At 37.0% G+C, this 24,409-nt stretch overlaps 1 protein-coding gene and 1 pseudogene across 4 annotated transcripts in view; one reads left to right on the forward strand and one right to left on the reverse strand.

Annotated features, from left to right (window-relative positions):
- The window catches only part of Ola1 (Obg like ATPase 1), a 174,603-nt gene that overhangs the window by 120,104 nt on the left and 30,090 nt on the right, over positions 1-24,409 (reverse strand). The window lies entirely within an intron of this gene.
- LOC147829965 (coiled-coil domain-containing protein 93 pseudogene) lies at positions 765-23,546 on the forward strand (annotated as a pseudogene).

Here is a 24,409-nt window from a genome sequence, read left to right on the forward strand (position 1 = left end):
TTAAAAGGGCTGGGGATGTAGCTCAGTGCAAAGTTGTAGATTCAATCCCCAGTACTGGGGTGGGGGGGGAGGGGGCATGCTTTAAGTCAAAGAGCTAGGATTCAACTCTCAATTCTGTTGTTTACTAACTTATGCAACTTACTCCACCACTCTGATTTTATGACATGTAAAATGGAAGTTATAGTACTACATAATGTAATAATAAAGCCTTTAGTAAAACTGCCTGTAACATATTAATCCTCAATAGATAGTATCTGGTTAACAATACTTCATTATTATTCATGTCATGTAAAGGGGAAAAGAAAGATGATAGAAAAATGTTGGGTAAAACGGTGTTTTTTCACCAACTGTCAAAAGAGATCACCATCAGTCCAGTAAAGGGGTGTTACTATTTTGCCCTTAGCTGGTTTGAGGTAATTAGCAAAAATGATATGTAAATGGGCCAGGGATTTAGCTCAATGGTTCTGCCACCTGCCTCGCAAGCGCAAAGTCCCTAGTTCAATCCCCAGTACCAAAAAAAAGAAAAAAAAGATACGTAAATATAATACATAAAGTGCACATATATTCAAAGAAACCAGGTATTTATAACTATCTGAAAGTGGCATCAGCTTTGTTTCCTTTTCTAGATTTCCTAATATTACTCAACAAGTCATTTAGTGATTGTTACCCTTTGGGTCTGGATGTCCCCCCAAATCCTCACATGGTCATAGGCTGATCTAGAATGGTAGTCATATTGAAGAGAATTAGTTTGACTTAATGCGCTAATGTGCGATACGGGCGAGCTGAAATGTCAAGGTTGGAGGGTATGTATTGGAGGATATCCATGGGGGGGTGGGGTTATGTGGATAAAACATTACATGGTTCATGTAAGATTACACATTAATGTACTAGTACATTATGGATGGGGTCGGGCATTAATGCACGAATGACATAGATTGTGTTTGCTACACAATATGACTATCCCCTTCCAATGGGTCATCTCTTAATCTACCATCCTCCGAGAAACCAGCAACCCGCCATACAAGGATCCCTCTTCTTGCTCCGGGCCCATCCATCATGGGGGTGACTAACCTTGAACTTTATCAGGCATCTGGTTCTTACCTCAGGCACATAAGGATAAGATCGCCCACTCGTTCCCCTTAAATAAGACATCTCGATGGTTTGGTGCTTCCAGTCCGTGATCGCGACATAGTTAACCCTACCAGAGCCAGCAAGTGGGTATACCAAGCCATAAGTGCAAAACAGTAAGTCACTGATGTAGGAAAATTGTACCTGAATTACAATATACTTACACTACAATGGGTAGTTTAAGAGTACCAATATAAAGTTTACAAGATGACAGATTATAAGAAAATTGAAGACTCACTGTAAAAGAACACAAGTGCTCATCAAATTTCATTCCTGCAAGCTCTCATTAGTGATACAAGCATTTACAAAAAGAATCTACATAGTTGGCTATTTTGAGCACAGAGGACAGGAAACAAGAGCTCTAAAACATGTCTGAAAAGACATTCAAGAAAAAGTAGAATGCCTCAATCACCTAAAGTAGATATAAGATCATCATGGATGTAAGGTTATGTTCAAGCAATTAAAATGTAAATAGCTAGTATATTAAATTGCTTCATACAACATTACAATGCAATGTAGCAGGAACTCTTTCCCACTGCCACAATATTTCCACAGTAAACAAAAGTTGGCTATTAGAATGCATTGTATAAGTAGATGGAAACCACTGCATAATTACTTAACTCACTGAATTTGTACGGAAGAAACAAATCATGGTTTTTGGTCAAATTGTTTACTACAATCCAGTATTAGATTAATTTAATAAATACTGCTGAAAAAGAAAATTACAGGACCCAAGGAAAAAAACTGTATTATTTTAGGATACAATCAAAGACAGCTTTATATTGGCAATTTGTGTCTAGGCAAAAATGTGTGACTCATTTAAAACTTTCAAATGACTGGCTTATGGGGAGGAGGGAAGGTGGGTTCTTGAAAACAGTAATTTATGTTCATGGTAATTAAAGGTGATTTACTAAACATATAAACACCTAACTTAACCTAAGGGGGTGGAGCAATTAAATGAAGGCCTTTTTTTACCTTCTCATTTAGCAGTTCAACAAACCAATAATGCCTTAAGGCTATATATAATTCCATTTAAACTAGAAAGGCAACTTAAAACTACTATTTTCCATCAGTCCCACCTTTGTCTCTTTTTGGCCAAATACAACTAAACTAAAGCAGCTCTCCAAAATGTTATTGTTAAAGCTCTAACTAAACTACCTAGACTTATGAAATTCAAGCTGATACAAAGGGTCGTAATACAAAACAGAATGAAGACACATCTGTCATTAATAACAAAGGAAAGAGGATAAGGGTGTTTATTTTCTCCTAATCAAAAATTCTAACCATCTGCTCAAAAATCATCTACATGAATTGATCTTTGTTCTATCTCCACAGAATTTGCCTCAGCAGCATTGGAGGGATAAAGGCCACAAGAGAAGTACAATCAGTCAAGAGCTTAAAACCATATTTGGAGACAAAAGGAGAAAGAAGTATTTTATAAGAATTCTAAAACTGCATAAACCCATGAAAAATAAAAATAAGTAGCATCAAAATCAGACAGTATAGCTAATAGTTACTGCAAAAACTACTACTAACTAAAAGTAGGCTTTTTAAAGGAAAATGAACATTCAAAAGTAAAACAAATAAAAATCACTGGCTAAAAGGACAAGTATAATATTTACAAATACTGCTGAAAAAAAAATAAGTGATTGCAATTCTACATTCCAAAGCTGGAATGATTTAGATTTGCAAAGGACATTAAGAAACATACTGTTATAAACTGAAAGTTAAAGGGTGGAAAACAATACTGCATGTGACAGGAACCCGAAAAAAAGCAGCAGTAGCTATCCTCTTGGCAGATCAAGTAGATTTCAAACCAACACTAATTAAGAGAGACGAAGAAGGACACTACATCCTTGTAAAGGGAAGAATCCAAGAGGAAGAGATGACAATCATAAATATATATGCACCAAACACTAGTGCGCCCCACTATATAAAACAAATACTAACGGACATGGAAAGTCATATAGGCACTAATACAATTGTAGTGGGGGACCTCAACACCCCACTGTCACCAATAGATAGATCAACTAGACTAAAAATAAGTAATGAAATACTAGAACTCAATCGAACTCTTGAACAAATGAACTTAACAGATGTTTAGAGAGTCTTCCACCCCACAAAATCAGAATACACATTCTTCTCAGCTGCACATGGGTCATTCTCCAAAATAGACCACATACTCACACATAGAACATGTTTAAGTAAGTGAAAAGGAACTGAAGTTATCCCCTGTATATTATCAGACCATAGTGCGATGAAATTGGAGATCCATAGCAAAAGAAACTCAAAAAATTTCATAAACACGTGGAAACTGAACAACACACTTCTGAATAGCCAATGGGTCACAGAGGAAATTAAAGAAGAAATCAGACAGTTCCTTCAATTAAATGACAATGACAATATAACATATCGGAATCTATGGGACACAATGAAAGCAGTCTTACAAGGGAAATTCATAGCAGTGAATACACATATTAGGAAAACAGAACGAGCCCAATTAAACAACCTGATGCTGAACCTCAAGCTTCTAGAAAAAGAAGAGCAGGACAACCCCAGAGCTCATAGAAGGGAGGAAATTATAAAGATCAAAGGAGAAATCAATGCAATGGAGACTAAGAGAACGATACAAAAAAAATCAATGAAGCCAAGAGTTGGTTCTTCGAAAGAATCAACGAAATTGACAAACCTTTAGCCAACCTTATCAGAAAAAGGAAAAAAAAGGCCCAAATCCATGCAATTAGGAATGAAAAGGGTGAAATGACAACAGACCCAGCAGAAATCCAGAGGATCATCGATACCTACTTCCAGAACCTATACGCCAATAACATGGACAACACAGAAAAAATGGACAGATTCCTAAATACATGTGAATTAGGAAAGTTGAACACAGAAGACCTAAAAATTCTGAACAACTCAATATCAACCAATGAAATTGAAAATGTAATTAAAAACTTATCAACTAAGAAAAGCCTGGGCCCTGATGGCTTCACTGCTAAATTCTACAAGACATTTAGAGAGGAACTACTGCCACTACTGTTTCAACTCTTCAGTGAAATTGAAAGGGAAGCAATACTCCCAAATTCATTCCTGGAAGCAAGCATCACCTTCATCCCCAAAGCAGAGAACGACCCAACTGAAAAAGAGAACTATAGGCCAATCTCACTAATGAACATAGATGCAAAAATCCTTAATAAGATACTGGCAAATAGAATGCAGAAGATCATCAAGAAGATCATACACCCTGATCAAGTGGGATTCATCCCAGGGATGCAGGGATGGTTCAATATACACAAATCAATCAATGTAATACACTATATCAATAGAGCCAAGGACAAAAACCATATTATTATCTCCATAGATGCAGAAAAAGCACTTGACAAAATCCAACATGCATTTATGATAAAAACCCTACAAAAAATTGGAATAGATGGTCTCTACCTCAAACTGATAGAAGCCATCTATGAAAAACCAACAGCCAATATCATACTAAATGGTCAAAAACTGAAATCCTTCACACTAAAATCAGGAACAAGACAAGGATGTCTGCCATCACCACTCTTGTTTAATATAGTTCTGGAAACATTAGTCACAGCAATTAGACAAGAGAAAGAAATAAAAGGAATAAAGATAGGTAATGAAGAAGTCAAACTGTCATTATTTGCAGATGACATGATACTCTATATAGAAGACCCCAAGAACTCCACCAAAAGTCTTCTAGACTTAATAACCAAATTCAGTCAAGTAGCTGGTGACAAGGTCCACACACAAAAATCAATAGCTTTCCTCTACACCAATGACAGACTCACTGAGAGAGAAATAGGGCAAATAATTCCTTTCACAATAGCATCCAAAAAACTGAAATACCTAGGAATCATCCTAACGAAAGAAATCAAAGACCTCTTTCTCTGAAAACTATGGCACTCTGACAAGAGAAATTGAAGATGATATCAGAAAATGGACAGACATCCCCTGCTCCTGGGTAGGAAGGATTAATATAGTGAAAATGGCCATACTTCCAAAACTGCTATATAGATTTAATGCAATTCCAATTGAGATCCCAGCAACATACTTCATAAACCTCGAGAAAACAATCCAAAAATTCATTTGGAGCAAGAAGAGACCCAGAATAGCAAAAGAAATTCTAGGTAACAGAGACATGGCAGGGGGTATCACAATCCCCAACCTGCAACTCTACTACAAAGCTACTGTGATAAAAACTGCATGGTACTGGCAAAGAAAGAGACTTGAGGACCAGTGGAACAGATTAGAAGATGCAGAAACAACGCCAGACACACTCAGCCATCTCATCTTCGACAAAGGAGCCAAACACCCTCACTGGAGGAAAGATAGCCTCTTTAATAAATGGTGCTGGAAAAATTGCGCTTCAACTTGCCAAAGATTAAAACTAGACCTATATCTCTCACCATGCACTAAACTAAAATCAAAATGAATTAAAGATCTAAATATTAAAATAGAAACTCTGAACCAGTTGGAACAGAGGTTAGGCAGAACCCTTGAAGACATCGGTGTAGGAAAAGATTTTATGAACAAAACCTCAGTTGTCCGTGAACTAGCACAAACAATCAACAAATGGGATCTCTTCTTATTAAAAAGCTTCTGCACAGCAAGAGAAACCACCAGCAGTGTGAACAGACAACCCACAATGTGGGACAAAATCTTCACCTGCTCTTCCTCAGACAAAGGTCTACTATCTCCAATCTATAAAGAACTTAAAAAGATCAGACCTCCCAAATTTAAAGACCCAATCCAAAAATGGGCATCTGAAATGAACAGACATTTCTCAGACAAAGAAGTAGAAATAGCAAATAAATACATGAAAAAATGTTCAATATCACTGGTCATTCAAGAGATGCAAATGAAAACAACGCTGAGATTCCACCTCACTCCAGAAAGAATGGCTGCTATCATGAAATCAACCAATAACAAATGCTGGCGGGGCTGTGGGGAAAGAGGAACCCTGCTCCACTGCTGGTGGGAGTGTAGACTGGTGCAACCACTGTGGAAATCAGTATGGAGATACCTCAAAGAACTAGGACTGGAAGTCCCATTTGACCTCGCTATTCCACTGCTGGGGATCTTCCCCAAAGAATTAAAAGAATCATACCACAGTGATATATGTGCACCCATGTTCACAGCAGCGCAGTTTGTAATAGCTAAAACTTGGAAACAGCCCAAATGCCCATCAACTGGAGACTGGATCAAGAAAATGTGGTTTTTTTATAAAATGGTGTACTACTCAGCCATAAAAAATGAGAAATTAGAGATATTTATAGCTAAGTGGATGCACATTGAGGCAATACTCTTAAGTGAAATAAATAGGACACACATGTGTAAATACCGAATAGTTTCTCTGGTGTGAGAAACTGAAAGTGTAAATAAGGACTAAATGTATAACAGGTAATGTGAAATAGGAAGAAAAGGGGCAAAGGGGAAGGAAGTGGGAGGGCTAGGGGAAAGGATAGAAGGGAACGGGATTAATATGAGAAAATGGAAAAATAGGAACAAAATCTTTGTAAATAGGGAGGAATGGAGGGGTTGAAGGGAGGGCTGGGCAAGGATGAAAAATAAGAACCAAGAGAGACTATGTAAAGGTGCAAATTTCCAATGATGAATGTCATTATATTGTATACCTAAAATGTACCAATGATTAGAATGAATAATCGATAATGTAAAATAGGAAGAAAAGGTCCAAAGGGGTAGGGGTAGTGGGAGGGGCAGGGGAAAGGAAAGAAGGGAAAGGAAAAACTGATGAGAAATGGAAAAAATGGAAATAAAGTCTTTATAAACATGGAAGGGTGGAGGGCGTGAAGGGAGGGCTAGGAATAGGGAAAAAATAAGAACCAAGATGCATCATATAAAGGTACAATTCCCAAGGAGAAATGTAATTGTGTTGTATACCTACAATGTACCAATAAAAGAATTTAATACACACACACAAAAAAGAAACATACTGTTAACCCTTGACCTTTGCCATCCATAAATTTATAAATACAACAAAAACAAAAACAAAATGTTCCTTTGTGCGTTGCTCCTGAGAGAAAAGATGAGTAGAAAACAAAATGGTCACCTGTGAATTTGCCTATCAGCCTCTTAATTTCAGCTATTCTAATTAATGGGTCACCAAAATCACAAGTAAGTATCATGTCCTCAAATATAGGATTGCTTGAATATAGTCCAACAATTAGTATTAAATTAGTAAAGGCCAAAGGTCTGCAATTATGTCTATGTTTCTACTATCCCTCAAGTTCTCTGCCCCCAAAAGGAGAATATGAATTTTCCTTGCTGCTTTTGAATCTGAAAATATACATCTCTAATTATTCATACAACATACCATGTAGCAACTGTCTTGATTCCTCATGACTCTCCTCCTCTCATGTTTTTTTTTTTTTTTTTTTTTTTTGGTACCAGGGATCAAACCTTGCGCTTGCAAGGCAGGTGCCGGAACCGCTGAGCTAAATAACCAGCATCCTCCCCTCATCTCAAAAGATTCTTTTCTCAGGGCTTTGGCAGACTAGAACAATAGTTTTAACATCTTAAAATACCAAATAAATGAGCAGAACACAAAACTGGTAAAATTAACAAAAACTCTACTACCAATTCTATATTCAAATCTAAGTCATTCAAGTCTGTCCCTCTCCATCTTGAAGCCTCCAACCCTGACTGTTAAAACAATACTTTAACTGAATATCCAGCATATAATCATCCTCCAATTTAACATCTTTTTTTTTTTTGGTACCAGGGATCGAACTCAGGTCCTTGTGCTCGCGAGGCAGGCAGCAGAACCCCTGAGCTAAATCCCCGGCCCCAATCTAACATCTTTACATTTTCTGAAATGTTTATGAGGCTATGCACTTTCCTGAATAAAATTATTTAATGTATACAATTGCTTACATAAATAAGTTGGAATTTATTTATCTTGTTATCCATATAACCTGATCCAGACTCTAATACTTTTTTTGATATCCTGTACCATTAATTTCATTCATTTGGTTCTTATCATATATTGTTTTTCATATGCCAAGTTTGGATAATTTCCAATTGCCTGTGTAGGCAGATGAAATGGCCCAAGAATCATGGTCAGTGGAAACACAAAGTGGGCAAGTGAGGTTACTGCCAAATCAAGGGCTGGCAAAAAAACAATTCCAGAAGAACAGGGAGAAATTAGAAACTCAATATGAACCAGAAGTAGACACTTTAGGACACAAGGATGCAAGAAGTGGAGCCAGAAGAGTCTCTATACATGGTAGCTGGGTATAAGTGGGATCTTGGGCTCTAAAGAAAAAATATTGCTGCCCATTATCCCATCTTAGTTGGGCCTGAGTAAGATTTGTAAAACAGGGAGATCCTGGAATTTTCCTAAATGGAGAAATACGGTTGATGTGGTTATAAACTGAAATTTTTTTTTTTAATTTTTAAAAAAATTTTTTATTCATTAAATTTATTGGTTCATTTTAGGTATACAGTATGGTGACATTCATCACTGGACATTTGTACCTGTATATGATATATCTTGATTCTTATTTTTTCCCATTCCCCTTCCCTCCCTATTTACAAAAGCTTTGTTTTTTCCTTCCTTTATCATTTTTTCATTCCGTTCTTACCCCCACCCCCAGTTCCCCTTCCTCTTTCAACATTTCCTTCCTATTTCACAATATCTACTAGACGTTTTGGCCCTCATTTACACTACCAGTTTCTCACACCAGAGAAATAATTTAGTATAGGGCCAGGGATTTAGCTCAGTGGTTCCGCCGCCTGCCTGGCAAGCACAAGGTTCTGAGTTCGATCCCTGGTACCAAAAAAAAAAAAAATAGTAATAATAATTCAGTATTTCCAAATGTGTGTCCTATTTATTTCACTTAAGAGTATAGTCTCAAGGTGCATCCATTTAGCTACCAATGTCTCTAGTTTATTTTTCTTTATGGCTGACTAGTACTCTATTTTATAAAAAAAAAAAATCCACATCTTTTTTATCCATTCTTCAGAGTTGGTGGGCATTTGGGCTGTTTCCAAGATTTAGCTATTACAAATCGTTGGCACAATAATATTAACCAATCTGTAGGCTGAGTCAAATTTCCCTGGTTCTTTGCACTAATATCCTTCTTTCCTTCCCAAGACTCAGTATAGGAGGGAATGTGAGTTCCTATCGTACCTGGAGTCTGCGCATGTGTCACAGTTTCCCCGTCTTCTGTGCTTCATGATCTTGCAGGGTACTAGTCAGGGATCTTGTACATTGCCCCTTACGTTAGGTGGGGCTGGTTATAAACTGAAATATTTTCAAACTAGTACTTTGCTTGGATCTATCCTTTAGAACTTCACTTATTTGCAAATGTTTCTTCAACACTATTTATAAACTAGCTTTCTGGTACTATAACAAAATACCTGAGATGATTAATTTATAAAGAGACACAGCTTATTTTGGCTCACAGAGTCAGAGATTCCATTCCATGATTGGGTAGATCCATCATTGTTTTTAGGCTATGGTAAGACAGCACAGTAGAGTGGAAAACTGTGGTAGAGCAAAGCTCCTCATTTCATGGCCAAGAAATAGAGAGGAAGAAAGGGCCCAGGTCCTATCATGCCCTTTGGTGGCATACCTTCAATGACCTAAGGACTTCTACCTAAGCTAACCTCCTAAAAGCTCCACCACCTCCCAACAGCACTATCCTGGGAACCCTTTAGGGGATAAGTATCCAAATCATAGTGCTATTCATATGACCCTTTATAAGGAAATATTAACCAATGTTATATTCATATACTAGATACCTTTGTATCTGCTCAAAAAAAGGGAGTGTATATCAGTGGTACTAACAAGGAAAAATGAATAAATTACATTAAAGGTAAAATCAATTGGTCACTGAAGTATCTGTACGATTATTCTATTTATGGGAGAAAATTACTATCTTGATGTATTTACATCAAAATACATTCAGAGAATAAAAATAAACTTACATACATATGCTCCAAAATTACTCATAGTGGTTGTCTTCAGAATGTAGGATTTGATTTTCTACAATATATGTATCATTTTAATTACTAAAAATCATGTACAATGTATATGTGCTATACATGTAATCATGAGAAGAAAAAAGAACATATCCTTTCTGTGATTAAAAACTGGAAGAGAGTTCTAGAAAGTGGGGACAAGGGAATATAAACTTTTACTGTGAACGTCTTAATTTCCATTTTTTTTTTCAATACTGAAGACTGAATCCAGGTCTCATGTGTGAATGCTATGCAAGCACTCTACCACTGAGCTAGATCCCTAGCACCCTAACACCCTAACACCCTAAAATTCAATATTTAAAATTTTTTTCACTGATACATGCTGTATGCTTATTTCAAACAAACAGGAATGGGCTGAGGTTGTAACTCAGTAGTAGAGTACTTGCTTACCATAAACAAAGTCCTGGGTTTGATCTTCAGCAAAAAAAAAAACAAACAAAAATAAAAATTTTAAGTAACAGCATCTATTTGTCCATTTGTAATAAAAAAGTAGAGTATAAAACTTATAAGACTAAAACTCTCTACTTGGAAGGTATGGGGGGGGTGCAAACACAATTAAATTATAATATTATATGTGCTACGGGATGACCCTCATTTCTTACAAGGCACAAGTTTTTCTGCCTAAATGTCATTTAATTCAACCCATTATAAAGCAACACTTTCTGTGTACCAAGTACATGACTACTGATTATATCTCAAACAACAGTGGGCTGGTGCTAACTTTCACTGCACTAAAGTTTCGTGGAAGTATCATTTTATGGGAGAACACAGCATATAAAATATAATGCTACTAAAAGAGCGATCCAGAAAATAACTTCTTTAACAGAACTCACCCATTTAGCTGAGAGTTAACTTCTTAACTAAATCATCCTAGCAGAACCATCATGATTAGCCCAATTTAAAAGATATTGGGCTTCCGCCAGAGGCCCACCATTGCACTGGTGAGTACCTGCAGATCCCAGGGAGCAGCTGTATAGCCTAGACCTGGCCCACTGTAGGCAGATCCCACTTGGGGGTCCACCCCTACCCCAGAAGATACTGCACACCCTGCACCCGCCCAAGCTGGGGCCCGCCCAGAGAGGAGCTGCACAGGCTCCAAGACTTCTGCCAGAGGCCCGCCATTCCATCAGAGTGTGTGCAGATCCCAACCAGGGGTCTGCCCAGATCCCAGAGGCTCAGGCACACGGGCCCAAGACAAAGGCCCATCTGGAAAGGGGCTGTGCAGGCATAAAGGCTTCAGCCACAGGCCCGTGATACCATCGGCCACAGCCAGGGTCCAGCCTGGAGAAGACCTGTAGAGGAACACAAGCAATACCTAGAGGCTCGCCCCAATACCACTGATTAGTGTGTGGTGACTCTAGCCAAAGCTTGTGCAGACAACAGGGACTGGGGTGCACAGTCTCCAACCAAAGGCCCCCCCAGAAAACGGCTACATAGGGGTCCCAGCAAGAGGCACACCTGCATACCATCCCAAGTGTGCACATGTCCCAGCCAGAAGCCCACCCAGACAACAGATTAGCTCAGGGATCCAGAAGGCCACCAGGAATTGGTGTACTGGTGAGCAGAAGAGTAAAGGCTGCTCCTCCGCCTGCAGAGAATTCAAAATTCGCCTCTACAAAGACACAGCAAGGTGCATCTGTTGAAATGTGAAGACACATAAATAACCAAAAAACAAACTTCCAGATTACCTAAGGCAACCCCAAAGGGCAACGAGATGGAACAATCTAATACTCAACCACCTGGACTGCCTAAACTGGCAATGGAAAGAGGACATGGAAAAAATGAAATCAGAAATAATTTCTCAGATAACAGCAAAGATTGTGCCTATAGTACAAGACATAATTAATAAATTTAGAGAGGACACAGATAAAAAAATAAAGGAGCTGACAAACATGATGGAATCCCAACACAGAAAACAAATGGAATCCATAAAACACATGCAAACAGATGTCCAGAAGATTAAACACTCACTAAAGTTTATTCAGGAGAATGAGCCAATGCGAGGATAGAATTTCAGATATAGAAGATAGGATTGCAATTAGTGACCAGGAAAAGAACAATTTCTTAAAAATAGTCAGGGACCACAAGAAATCAATCCAACAGATGCCAGATGATACACAGAAGAATAATATCAGAATGACTGGAGTCAATGAAGAAAGAGGAGTCCAGATGACATAAAAAAACTGTTCACAGAAGTGATGGGAGAAAACTTACAAAATAGGGGAAAAGAACTTGACATAGAGATAAGTGAGGCATATAGGACTCCAACTAGCTTGATCAAAACAAAAATCTACACATAGGCATATAATAGTTAAAATTCCAGAAACCCAATAGAAGAACAAAATTCTACAAGCAGTTAGGGAAAAGAAACAAATCACATATAAAGGAAAGCCCATCAGAATCACAGCAGCCTTCTCCATGTAAACCTTCAAGGCAAGAAGAGTGTGGAGTGACATATTTCAAGCCCTAAAGAAAAACAACCTCCAACCCAGATTGATGTACCCTTCGAAACTATCTCTCAAATTTGATGGAGAAATAAAATACTTTCATGACAAAGAGCACCTTAAGAAATTCATGAATACCAAACCAGCACTCCAAAATATTTTAAACAATATCCTAGGAAAAGATAACGAGGATAACAAACCCAGGAAGCCCAGCAGAATGAATCCATCAGGCACAGCAAGAAATTAAACGCAAAGGGGGAGAATCCAACAAAAAAGAAAAAGTCACGACAATGATAAGTCAATACGTATCAGTTATAGCCATCAATGTTAATGGTCTCAATTCACCAATCAAAAGAAAGAGACTGGTAGAATGGGTCAAGAAGCAAAATCCAACAATATGCTTCATACAAGAAACACACTTAAATAAAAAAGAAACACATACACTGAAAGTTAAAGGGTGGAAAATAACTCTATGTGACACAAACCCCCAAAAAGTAGGAGTACCTATCCTCTTAGCAGATCAAGTGGATTTCAAACCAACACTGATTAAGAGAGACAAAGAAGGACACTACATCCTTGTAAAGAGAACAATGCAAGAGGAAGAGATGACAATCATCAATATATATGCAGCAAACACTAGTGCACCCAACTATATAAAACAAATATTAATGGACATGAAAAATCATATAAGCACTAATACAGTAGTAGTGGGGGACCTCAATACCCCACTGTCACAAATAGATCAACTAGACAAAAAATAAACAACAAAATACTAGAACTCAAACTCCTGAACAAATGAACTTAACAGATGTTTACAGAGTGTTCCACCCTACAAAATCAGAATATACATTCTTTTTAGCTGCACATGGGTCATTCTCCAAAACAGACCATATACTGGCTCATAGAACATGTTTAAGTGCAAAGGAATTGAAGTTGTCCCCTATATATTATCAGAACATAGTGAGAAGAACTTGGAGATCAATAGCAAAAGAAACTGCAAGAATTTCATAAACACCTGGAAACTGAACAACACACTACTTAATAACCCATGGGTCCACAGAGGAAATTAAAGAAGAAATCAGACAGTTCCTTCAATTAAATGACAATGACAATACAACACATCGGAATCTATGGGACACAATGAAAGCAGTCTTACAAGGGAAATTCATAGCAGTGAAAACTCACATTAGGAAAACAGAGCGAGCTCAATTACATAACCTGATGCTGAACCTCATGCTTCTAGAAAAAGAAGAGCAGGACAAACTCAAAGCTCATACAAGGTAGGAAATTTTAAAGATCAGGGTAGAAATCAATGTAATGCAGACTAAGAGAACGATACAAAAAAACCGATAAAGCCAAGAGTTGGTTCTTCGAAAGAATCAACAAAATTGACAAACCCTTACCCAACCTTACCAAAAAAAGGAAAGAAAAGGCCAAAATCCATGCAATTAAGAATGAAAAGGGACAATGGACCCAGCAGAAATCCAGAGGATCATTAATACCTACTTTGAGAACCTATATGCCAATAAGATGGAAAACACAGAAGAAATGGACAGATTTCTAGATACATGTGAATTAGGAAAGTTGAACGAAGATGACCTAAAAATTCTGAACAACTCAATATCAACCAATGAAATTGAAAATGTAATTAAAAACTTATCAACTAAGAAAAGCCCGGGCCCTGATGGCTTCACTGCTGAATTCTACAAGACATTTAGAGAGGAACTACTGCCACTACTGTTTCAACTCTTCAATGAAATTGAAAGGGAAGCAATACTTCCAAATTCATTCCTGGAAGCAAGCATCACCTTCATCCCCAAAGCAGAGAACGACCCAACTGAAAAAGAGAACTATAGGCCAATCTCACTAACGAACATAGATGCAAAAATCCTTAATAAGATACTGGCAAACAGAATGCAGAAGATCATCAAGAAGATCATACACCCTGATCAAGTGGGATTCATACCAAGGATGCAGGGATGGTTCAACATAAGCAAATCAATCAATGTAATACACTATATCAATAGAGCCAAGGACAAAAGCCATATGATCATCTCAACAGATGCAGAAAAGGCATTTGATAAAATTCAACATGCATTTATGATAAAAACCCTACAAAAACTTAGAACAGATGGTCTCTACCTCAATCTGATAAAAGCCATCTATGAAAAACCAACAGCCTATATCATACTAAATGGTGAAAAACTGAAATCCTTCACACTAAAATCAGGAACAAGACAAGGATGTCCACTATCACCACTCCTGTTCAATACAGTTTTGGAAGCATAAACCACAGCAATTAGCCAAGAGAAAGAAATAAAAGGAATAAAGATAGGAAATGAAGTCAAATTGTCATTATTTGCAGATGACACGATATTCTATATAGAAGACCCCAAGAACTCCACCAAAAGTCCTCTAGACTTAATAACCAAATTCAGTAGAGTAGCAGGATACAAGGTCAACACACAAAAATCAATAGCTTTCCTCTACACCAAAAACCGACTCACTGAGAGAGAAATAGGGCAAACAATTCCTTTCACAATAGCATCTAAAAAAATGAAGTACCTAGGAATCAACCTAACAAAAGAAATCAAAGACCTCTTCTCTGAAAATTATAGCACTCTGAAAAGAGAGATTGAAGATGACACTGGAAAATGGAAAGACATCCCTTGTTCCTGGGTAGGAAGAATCAACATAGTGAAAATGGCCATGCTTCCAAAACTGCTATATAGATTCAAGGCAATCCCAATTGAAATCCCAGCAGCATACTTCACGGACCGTGAGAAAACAATCCAAAAATTCATTTGGAACAAGAAGAGACCTAGAATAGCAAAAGCAATACTAGGCAATAAAGACAAGCTAGGGTGTATCACAATCCCCAACTCGAAACTATACTACAAAGCCACTGTGATAAAAACAGCATGGTACTGGCAAAGAAACAGACCTGAGCACCAGTGGAACAGATTAGAAGACGTAGAAACAACTCCAGACACACTCAGCCACCTCCTCTTTGACAATGGAGCCAAACACCCTCACTGGAGGAAAGATAAGTCTCTTTAATAAATGGTGCTGGACAAATTGGGTTTCAACTTGCCAAAGATTAAAACTAGGATTATATCTCTTACCATGCACTAAACTAAAATCAAAATGGATTAAAGATCTGAGTATTAAAACAGAAACACTGAATCAGCTGGAACAGAGGTTAGGTAGAACTCTTGAAGCCACTGGCATAGGAAAAGATGTTATGAACAAAACCTCAGTTGCCCATGAACTAGCACAAACAATCAACAAGTGGGGTCTCTTCTTACTAAAAAGCTTCTGCACAGCAAGAGGAACTACCAACAGCGTGAAGCTACAACCCACAATGTGGGAAAAAATTTTCACCCGCTGTTCCTCAGACAAAAGTCTACTATCTAGAATATTATATAAAGAACTTATAAATAAATCAGACCTCCCAAATTTAAAGACCCAATCCAAAAATGGGCATCTGAAATGAACAGACATTTCTCAAAGAAGTAGAAATAGCAAATGTTCAACATCACCAGTCATTCAAAAGATGTAAATGAAAACAATGCTTGAGATTCCACCTCACTCTAGAAAGAATGGCTGCTAACATGCAATCAACCAATAACAAATGCTGGAGGGGCTGCGAGGAAAGAAGAACCCCACTCCACTGCTGGTGGGAGTGTAGACTGGTGCAACCACTGTGCAAATCAGTATGGAGATACCTCAAAGAACTAGGACTGGAAGTCCCATTTGACCCAGCTATTTCCTTGCTGGGGATCTTCCCCAAAGAATTAAAAGACTCATACCTCAGTCATATATGTGCACCCATGTTCATAGCAGCATAAATTGTGATAGCTAAATCTTGGAAACAACCCAATTGCCCATCAACTGGAGATTGAATAAAGAAAATGTGGTTTTTTAATAAAATGGAGTATTACTCAGCCATAAAGAACAAGAAACTAGAGACATTTATAGCCAAATGGATGTACACTGAAGCGATACTCTAAAGTGAAATAAATAGGACACACATGTGTAAATACCAAATAGTTTCCCTAGTGTGAGAAACTGAAAGTGTAAAAAGGACTAAAAGGTATAATAGATAACGTGAAAGAGGAAGAAAAGGGGCAAAGGGGACGGGGGCATGGGAGGGGTAGGGGAAAAGAGAAGGGAATGGAATTAATGAGAAAAAGGAAAAATGGAAACAAAGTTTTTGTAGATAGGGAGAGGAGGAGGGTTGAAGGGAGAGCAGGGGAATGGGGAAAAAATAAGAACCAAGATGGATTATGTAAAGGTGTAAATTTCCAATGATGAATGTCATTATATTGTATACCTTAAATATATCAATAAAATTAATTTTAAAAATAAAAATAAACAAATAAATACAAAGATTTTACAGAGACAACTTTATTTGAATCATTTGTGCCCATCTAAAATTGCTATTTTAAGGGCTGGGGATTTAGCTCAGTGGTACCGCACCTGGATCACAAGTGCAAGGTCCTGAGACTGATCCCTGGTACCAAAAATAAATAAATAAATAAATAAATAAATAAATAAATAAATAAATATTTTAAATGGAAAATTTCTCATGTTTTAAAAACCAAAATAATAGTCATTTTTTTTTTCCTTTGAAATGAATTCTTGCTATGTTGCCCAGGCTGACCTCAAACTCCTGGGTTAAAAGGATCCTCCTGCCACACTTTTCCAAGTAGCTATGAGTACAGGTGGACACCATTACCTTGCCTAGCTACACACTCACATTTTTAAAAGCCAAGAGTTTAAAGGAAAAGTAAGTCCGTCACTACTTCCTATACCTCAGTGCTACTCTCCAGAAGTCTATCAACAATTTGACGTGTCTTCTTCAAATTTTTTTTCTATACATATAATGTAGAGCTAGGCTGTCCAATACTGTAACACCAAGCCATGTGTTATTAACCACTACTAAGTTATCAAGGTTTTAAGTACTTGAAATGTGGCTACTCCCAATGGAGACAGGCACTAAAAGTGTAAAATACACACCAGATTTCAAAAAAGCAAAATATAAATTTTTTATATTGATTATATGTTGATTAGGATAAATACAGATTTAAATTAATTCCATCAGTTTCTTTTTACTTTTTTAATGTAGCTGTTAGAAATTTTAAATTATATATGTTGGGCCGGGGATTTAGCTCAGTGGTGCTGCCGCCTGTCTTGCAAGCACAAGGTCCTGAGTTCGATCCCCGGTACCAAAGGAAAAAAAAAAAAAGAGTAATAAGAAGGGTAAAAGATTTCTTCTAAATTACTTCTTTTCATTCAAATTAATAGAAGATACTACACACTGGTCTGCACCACCTCAGGCCTCTCTTTCAATTTAGTAAACTGAATTTAGAGCTAAGAAAGTAAATTTCAATTTAGAGCTAAGAAAGAGTATCTCTTTATATGAAAGTAGCTCATAATTTTTCTCCTTGCCTTGTCTGCCATGTTGCTCAGCAATAAGATTTATTCTCAATTTCAGTATTTTACTTGGCACAGTTTATATATTACCATGTACTTGGGCTCCCGACCATCTATCCACTCTCTAATCCTTACTCTTCATTAATTGGTTCTCATTGTTTTCCTGTTGTTTTAATGCACTTGTCTTTCATTGTAAAACAGTTACAATTCCTTTCAGGAGTGAGCAGAACAAAGTAATAAAATTGAAATTTTATACAAAAAATTCAAAACAAGTCCATTGGGAGAAAATTTAACTATAAGAAGCAATTGGTGAATAGAACTGATGAAACTACAGGCAGTAAGTATATCCCATTACCACTACCATCACACACACACACACACACACACACACACACACACACACACACAAACTTAGCTGAAAATAAACTGCATTTGAATTTTTTCCACAACTATAACTAGAAAACAGAACTCTTATTCCCAGCCTAAAGATCATATTTGTAAGTACTTGTCGAGTAACTGTAATAAATACTAATCTATAAATAGCTAACAGTAGATATAGTGATTAACGATGCAGTACTTCAGATAATACACAAATGCCTTAGCTTCCTATTGAAATGATAAGCTTTAAAAACCAAAAGATTCAGTAAAATCAATAGTCTCATGTTCAAAGCATTAAAAAAAAATCTAACAATAGGAAGTTATATTGCTTCTAAAAATTGATGAAAACAAGTGACAGTCTCACAAACCCTAAAGTAAAAAAATCATCTTTCTAAACAAGACACCTGTTTTTAGAGGTGACTTCATGTATGAATTTAAAAATAATTTGCTTCCTGTAATATAGGAGCTACTTACAAATTTTATATTTAATCTTTGACAAACAGTTTTAACTAGGGAGAATTCAGGTTGCTGGAGATGAAAGAAAAGCCTATCATTAAGTCAGACACGTTCTTCAGAAAGTCTCTCAAATTTCTTTCCCTCAACTTACTGACAATTTTTTGAAATCCAGTTCTCATCACTTCTTCCATGACTTATTAAAAACCCTCTTGGCTATTTTTTCTGTCCCAAACCTCCCACTCAAATCTACTCCAAGTATTTTAATATGTAGTTGCTTATAGCAGATTCAGCTTTGTAAACTCTGTGACATAATCCTGAATATTCACCTTAAAGTATATAAAATCTAAATTTCTAACTTAAAATTATAAACCATCTATACCATTATACACAACAACAGGAATAAATTTCACAGACATTACATTGAAAGAAAGGAGGAGCTGCAAAAGAATACAGAATGTATGATTAGATTTATGTGAAATTTAAGAATAAACTAAACTAGCTAATGAAGATATGTCAGAATAGTGATTATCCTGGAAAGAGTGGCAGAGATGTTCTATATTTTGCTGTCTTTGTTTTTGTGGTTTTTTGGTACTGGGGATCGAACTTGGGACCTTATGCTTGTGAGACAGGCAGCAGGAACACTGAGCTAAATCCCCGGTCCTGTTCTATATTTTGATTTATATGGTGGTTACACAAGTGTAACCATGTACAAAATGCATCCACTCCAGATTTGCACATCTTTCACCACGTTTATATATTTGATATTTCAATAAATAATACAGGAAAATAAACTAAAGGAAAACAATGCATAATATTTACCTGAAATTAGTGAAACTAAGAATTTTCTAAGTACAAAAGGAGAGTTCAAAAAAATCAAACCACTAATAAAAATATTTTCAACAAAGATGATACATACAAAGATGATACATAAATCAATATGTATCTATGTGCCCATACTGCATGAAGAAATTTTAGAACAAGGATCAGCAACCTAAGAGCTTGTGGCCTATTTTGTATGACTCAAGAACCAAGAATAATTTCACATTTTTAAAGCACTGCAAATAAAAATATACATGAACACACATATATAGAATATTCATTAAAGCAAAATATTTACTATCCATCCCATTAAACAAGTTTCCCTGCTTGTATTATTCTAGAATAAAACTCAAGAAACCAATAAATATTTTCATTTATAAAAAACAGAGGAATCAAAATGTGAACAGGAATAATATTTCTCAATATATACATCAATATTATATCAATTTTCTTTTTGAACCATGTTTTATCTATTCCAATGTATGACCTATCTAAAATTATACAAAAGATAAAACTTTTAAAAAAATTAACATCCTCAGAGGCATGAAGAATGAGGCTTGCATATATCTGATAGAATTCTAAATATATATCCTGTTTTTTAATTCTACTGCTAGAAATAGCTCTTACAGAAATATCCACACATACAGAAAAAGAGAAGTAACATTATAATTTTTAAAAGTCATAAATAACTAATGCCCATAAATAGGAAGCAGTTCAATAAGCTCTGATATTTCCATAATATGGACAATGATGTAGAGGTAGTTAAATAATAATGAAAAAAGTAAGCTAGTCACAAAAAGACAAATAGTATTTTATTTATATAAAGTATTTAGAGTAGTCAAATTCATAAAGAAATAGTAGAAGAGTGGTTTTTAGGAGGTGGTGGGAGGAAAATCAGGGAGTTTCTATTTAATAGGTAAATGGTTTAAATTTGGGATGATAAAGAGGTTCTAGTAATGGATGCTACTAATGGCTGCACAACAATGTGAATGTACTTAATACCACTGAACACTACACTTGAAAATGTTAAAATTTATATTTACACAGAGGAGGTGAGCTGCTCCCAGAGCACAAGAGGAGGCTTCCAGGATGCTGTACCACCTCCGCTAGCACAGAGGAGGTGAGCTGCTCCCAGCGCACAACAGGAGGCTTGCAGGCTGCCATACCAACCCCGCTAGTACAGAGGAGGTGAGCTGCTCCCAGTACACAAGAGGAAGCTTTTGGGCAGCCATACCACCCCCACTAGCATAGAGGAGGTGCTGAGAAGGCACACAAGAGGAGGCTTGCGGGTCACCATACCGCCCCTGCTAGCACAGAGGAGGTGAGCCTCGCAGGTGCAAACAGCAACCACCACCACCCCCACGTCGAAATGAAAAGACATGTCAACAAGTCTCAAAACCAGACTTCCAGATCACCTACAGCAACCCCAAAGGGGAAGGAGATGGAACACTCATACTCAACCACTTGGACTCCCTGAACTGGTAACAAAAGAGGATCTGGAAAAAACAAAATCAGAAATAATTTCTCAGATAACAGCAGAGATTGTGCTCATAGTGCAAGACATGATTAATAAATCTAGAGAGGAGCTCAGGAACATGATGGAATCCTAACATAGGAAACAAATGGAATCCATAAAGCAGATGCAAACAGATTTCCAGATTTCCAGGAGATTAAAAACTCCATTGAAAGTCTACGTAGCAGAATGAGCCAATGTGAGGGCAGAATTTCAGATATAGAAGATAAGATTGCAATTAGTGACCAGGAAAAGAAAAATTGCTTTAAAATTGTAAGAGACCACGAGAAATCAATCCAGCAGATGCTAGATGATACAAAGAAGAATAACATAAGACTGATTGGAGTCAATGAAGAAAGAGGAGACCAGATGACATAAAAAAACTGTTCACAGAAGTGACAGCAGAAAACTTCCCAAGGAGGGGAAAAGAACTTGACATACAGATAAGTGAGGCATACAGGACTCCAACTAGCCTTGATCAAACAAAATCTACACACAGGCATATAATTGTTAAGATTCCAGAAACACAACAGAAGAACAAAGTTCTACAAGGAGTCAGAGAAAAGAAACAAATCACATACAAAGGAAAGCCCATCAGAATCACAGCAGACTTCTCAATGCAAACCCTCAAGGCAAGAAGAGCTTGGAGTGATGTATTTCAAGCCCTAAAAGAAAACAGCCTCCAACCCAGATTGATGTACCCTGCAAAACTATCTTTCAAATTTGATGGAGAAATAAGATACTTTCATGACAAAGAGCACCTTAGGAACTTCATGAATACCAAACCAGCACTCCAAAAAATTTTAGACAATATCCTAGGAAAAGACAATAAGGATCACAACCCCAGGAAGCCCAGCAGAATGAATCCATTGGGAGTGACAAGAAATTAAACGCAAAGGGAGCGAATCCAACAAAGAGAAAAGTCATGACAATGCTAAGTCAATATGTATGAGTCATAACCATCAACGCTAATGGTCTCAATTCACCAAGCAAAAGAAAGACTGGCCCCTGTTGCTTCTATCTTCTACCTCCATGAACTTTTGCTGCTCTGCCACCCTGCCTTGGAGCCTGCCAATCATGGACTGAAACCTCTATGAACTCAGTCTGAGCTGTCAGCAAAAGAAAGTCCAGAAAAATTAGGAACCTCTCAGCTACATCGTTGGAAAATTATTTCCTTGAACGAGCAGATTCTACAGAAGACCAAACATCTGGAAGAGCTGTGATGAGTGCTTGAAGAGGCAGTCTAAGGCTCTAATAGAGTGACTGATAGGGAGACCTAACCTAGCTTTGTGTCACAGAGGGCGGATCCTAGAAAGTTGCAAGTAAGTCATACCAACCTCCAAGCCAGATATAATGAAATGAAGAAAACACTAACAGAGTTGAAGAGTCATAGTGTGAAGCTGGACAAAAAGCAAGCAGCCCTCGAGACGAAAGAATCTAAAGCAGATCCAAGTATTCTGCAGAACTTGAGAGCACTTGTAGCCATGAATGAAAATCCGAAAAGTTAGGAACAAGAGTTTAAAGCATATTGCCGAGAAGAGATGACACAGCTGCAGCAGGAAATTGAAACCCTGAAAGCTGAGAAAACACCAGATGAAAAGACTCTCTCCAATGGAGAGCTGCATGGTGTGCTGACCTCTATAATGACTCACAATGAAGACCTAGACAGGCGGTATAATATGGAAAAAGAGAAACTTTACAAGATCTGCTACTACAGGCTCAAAGAAATCAAGAAATAGCAATTGTGCATCGCAAGACTGATGAAGTACCCAGCCGAGCTGAGTTAATACAGTATCAGAAGAGATTCATTGAGCTCTACCGCCAGATTTCAGCCATGCACAAAGAAACCAAGCAGTTCTTCACTTTATATAATACCCTGGATGACAAAAACGTTTATTTGGAAAAAGATATTAGTCTACTCAATTCAATTCATGAGAACTTCTCACAAGCCATGGCTTCTTCTGCTGCCCGGGACCAGTTTTTACATCAGATGGAACAGATCACAGAAGGAATTAAACAAAGCAGGATGAAGATGGAGAAGCAGCAAGAGAATAAAATGAGAAGAGACCAATTGAACAACCAGTACTCGGAACTGGTAGAAAAGCAGAAACTATACTTTAAAACTGTGAAAGAGTTCAAAGAGGAGGGCCGAAAGAATGAGGTGCTGCTGTCCAAGGTGAAAGCAAAGGCCTCCTGATCATTCCTAATTTTCGTATGTCACTGATTTTTTTTAAATGCCATGTATTAACTACAAGACATGAAATGGTTCTGAATGCAACAGTAGAGAGCTGCAGGTGTATTAATTTCAACTCTCTGGATATTTTCTGTCTCCTATTTGCTACCATGTCATCTCTATTAGCTGTTGATGGAATAAGAAAATGTAAACACTGGCTTGGATAACACCCACTGTCCTGTGAGGAAACATGGGCAGTAAGTACTCTCTATGTCCACTCAACTTTTATCTCTCCAATAATGTTACACTTATAAAGGTACCTGTATTTGTTTAGACTCTGAATAAAGAATTCTTTTGTTCAGCAAAAAAAAAAAAAAAAAAAAAGAAAGAAAGACTGGCAGAATGGGTCAAGAAGCAAGATCCAACAATATGCTGCATACAAGAAACACATTTAATTCAAAAAGAAACTCATAGCCTGAAAGTTAAAGGGTGGAAAACAATACTCCATGTGACAGGAACCCCCTCAAAAAAAGTATGAGTAGCTATCCTCTTTGCAGATCAAGTGGATTTCAAATGAAAATCCGAAACACTCTGGTCCCAAGAATTTCAGATAAGGGATACTCAACTTGTATGTACAAATCTATTGTGAACATGTGTTTTCATTCCTCTCAAGTAAAAACTTAAGAACAGGTCTGTTGGTTCTTAACAGTAATACAAGAAATTTCTATACTGTTTTCCAAAATAGTTTTATCATTTTTACATTCACATTAGCAAAATTAGAAAGTCCTAACTGGTTCAGGCCTAAGCTGACATTTGTTCTTTTAAAACTTTTAACTTTATCTCCCTAATGAGTGTATGATTCAATCTTGTTATTGTACTGATTAGTATTTTTCTGACTCTAGTGTTGCACACCTTTTCTTGTGCTGTACTGGCTATTTATCATCTTCCTGTGTCTACTTTTTAATTGGGTTGTCTATTAATGAGCTGTAAGAGTTCTTTATATATTTTGGTCATAGGTTATATGCATTATAA

This window comes from Heterocephalus glaber, unplaced genomic scaffold, assembly GCF_053883595.1.
Source record: "Heterocephalus glaber isolate CG9 unplaced genomic scaffold, H.glaber_assembly_v1.0 deba00000347, whole genome shotgun sequence".
NCBI lineage: Eukaryota > Metazoa > Chordata > Mammalia > Rodentia > Bathyergidae > Heterocephalus > Heterocephalus glaber.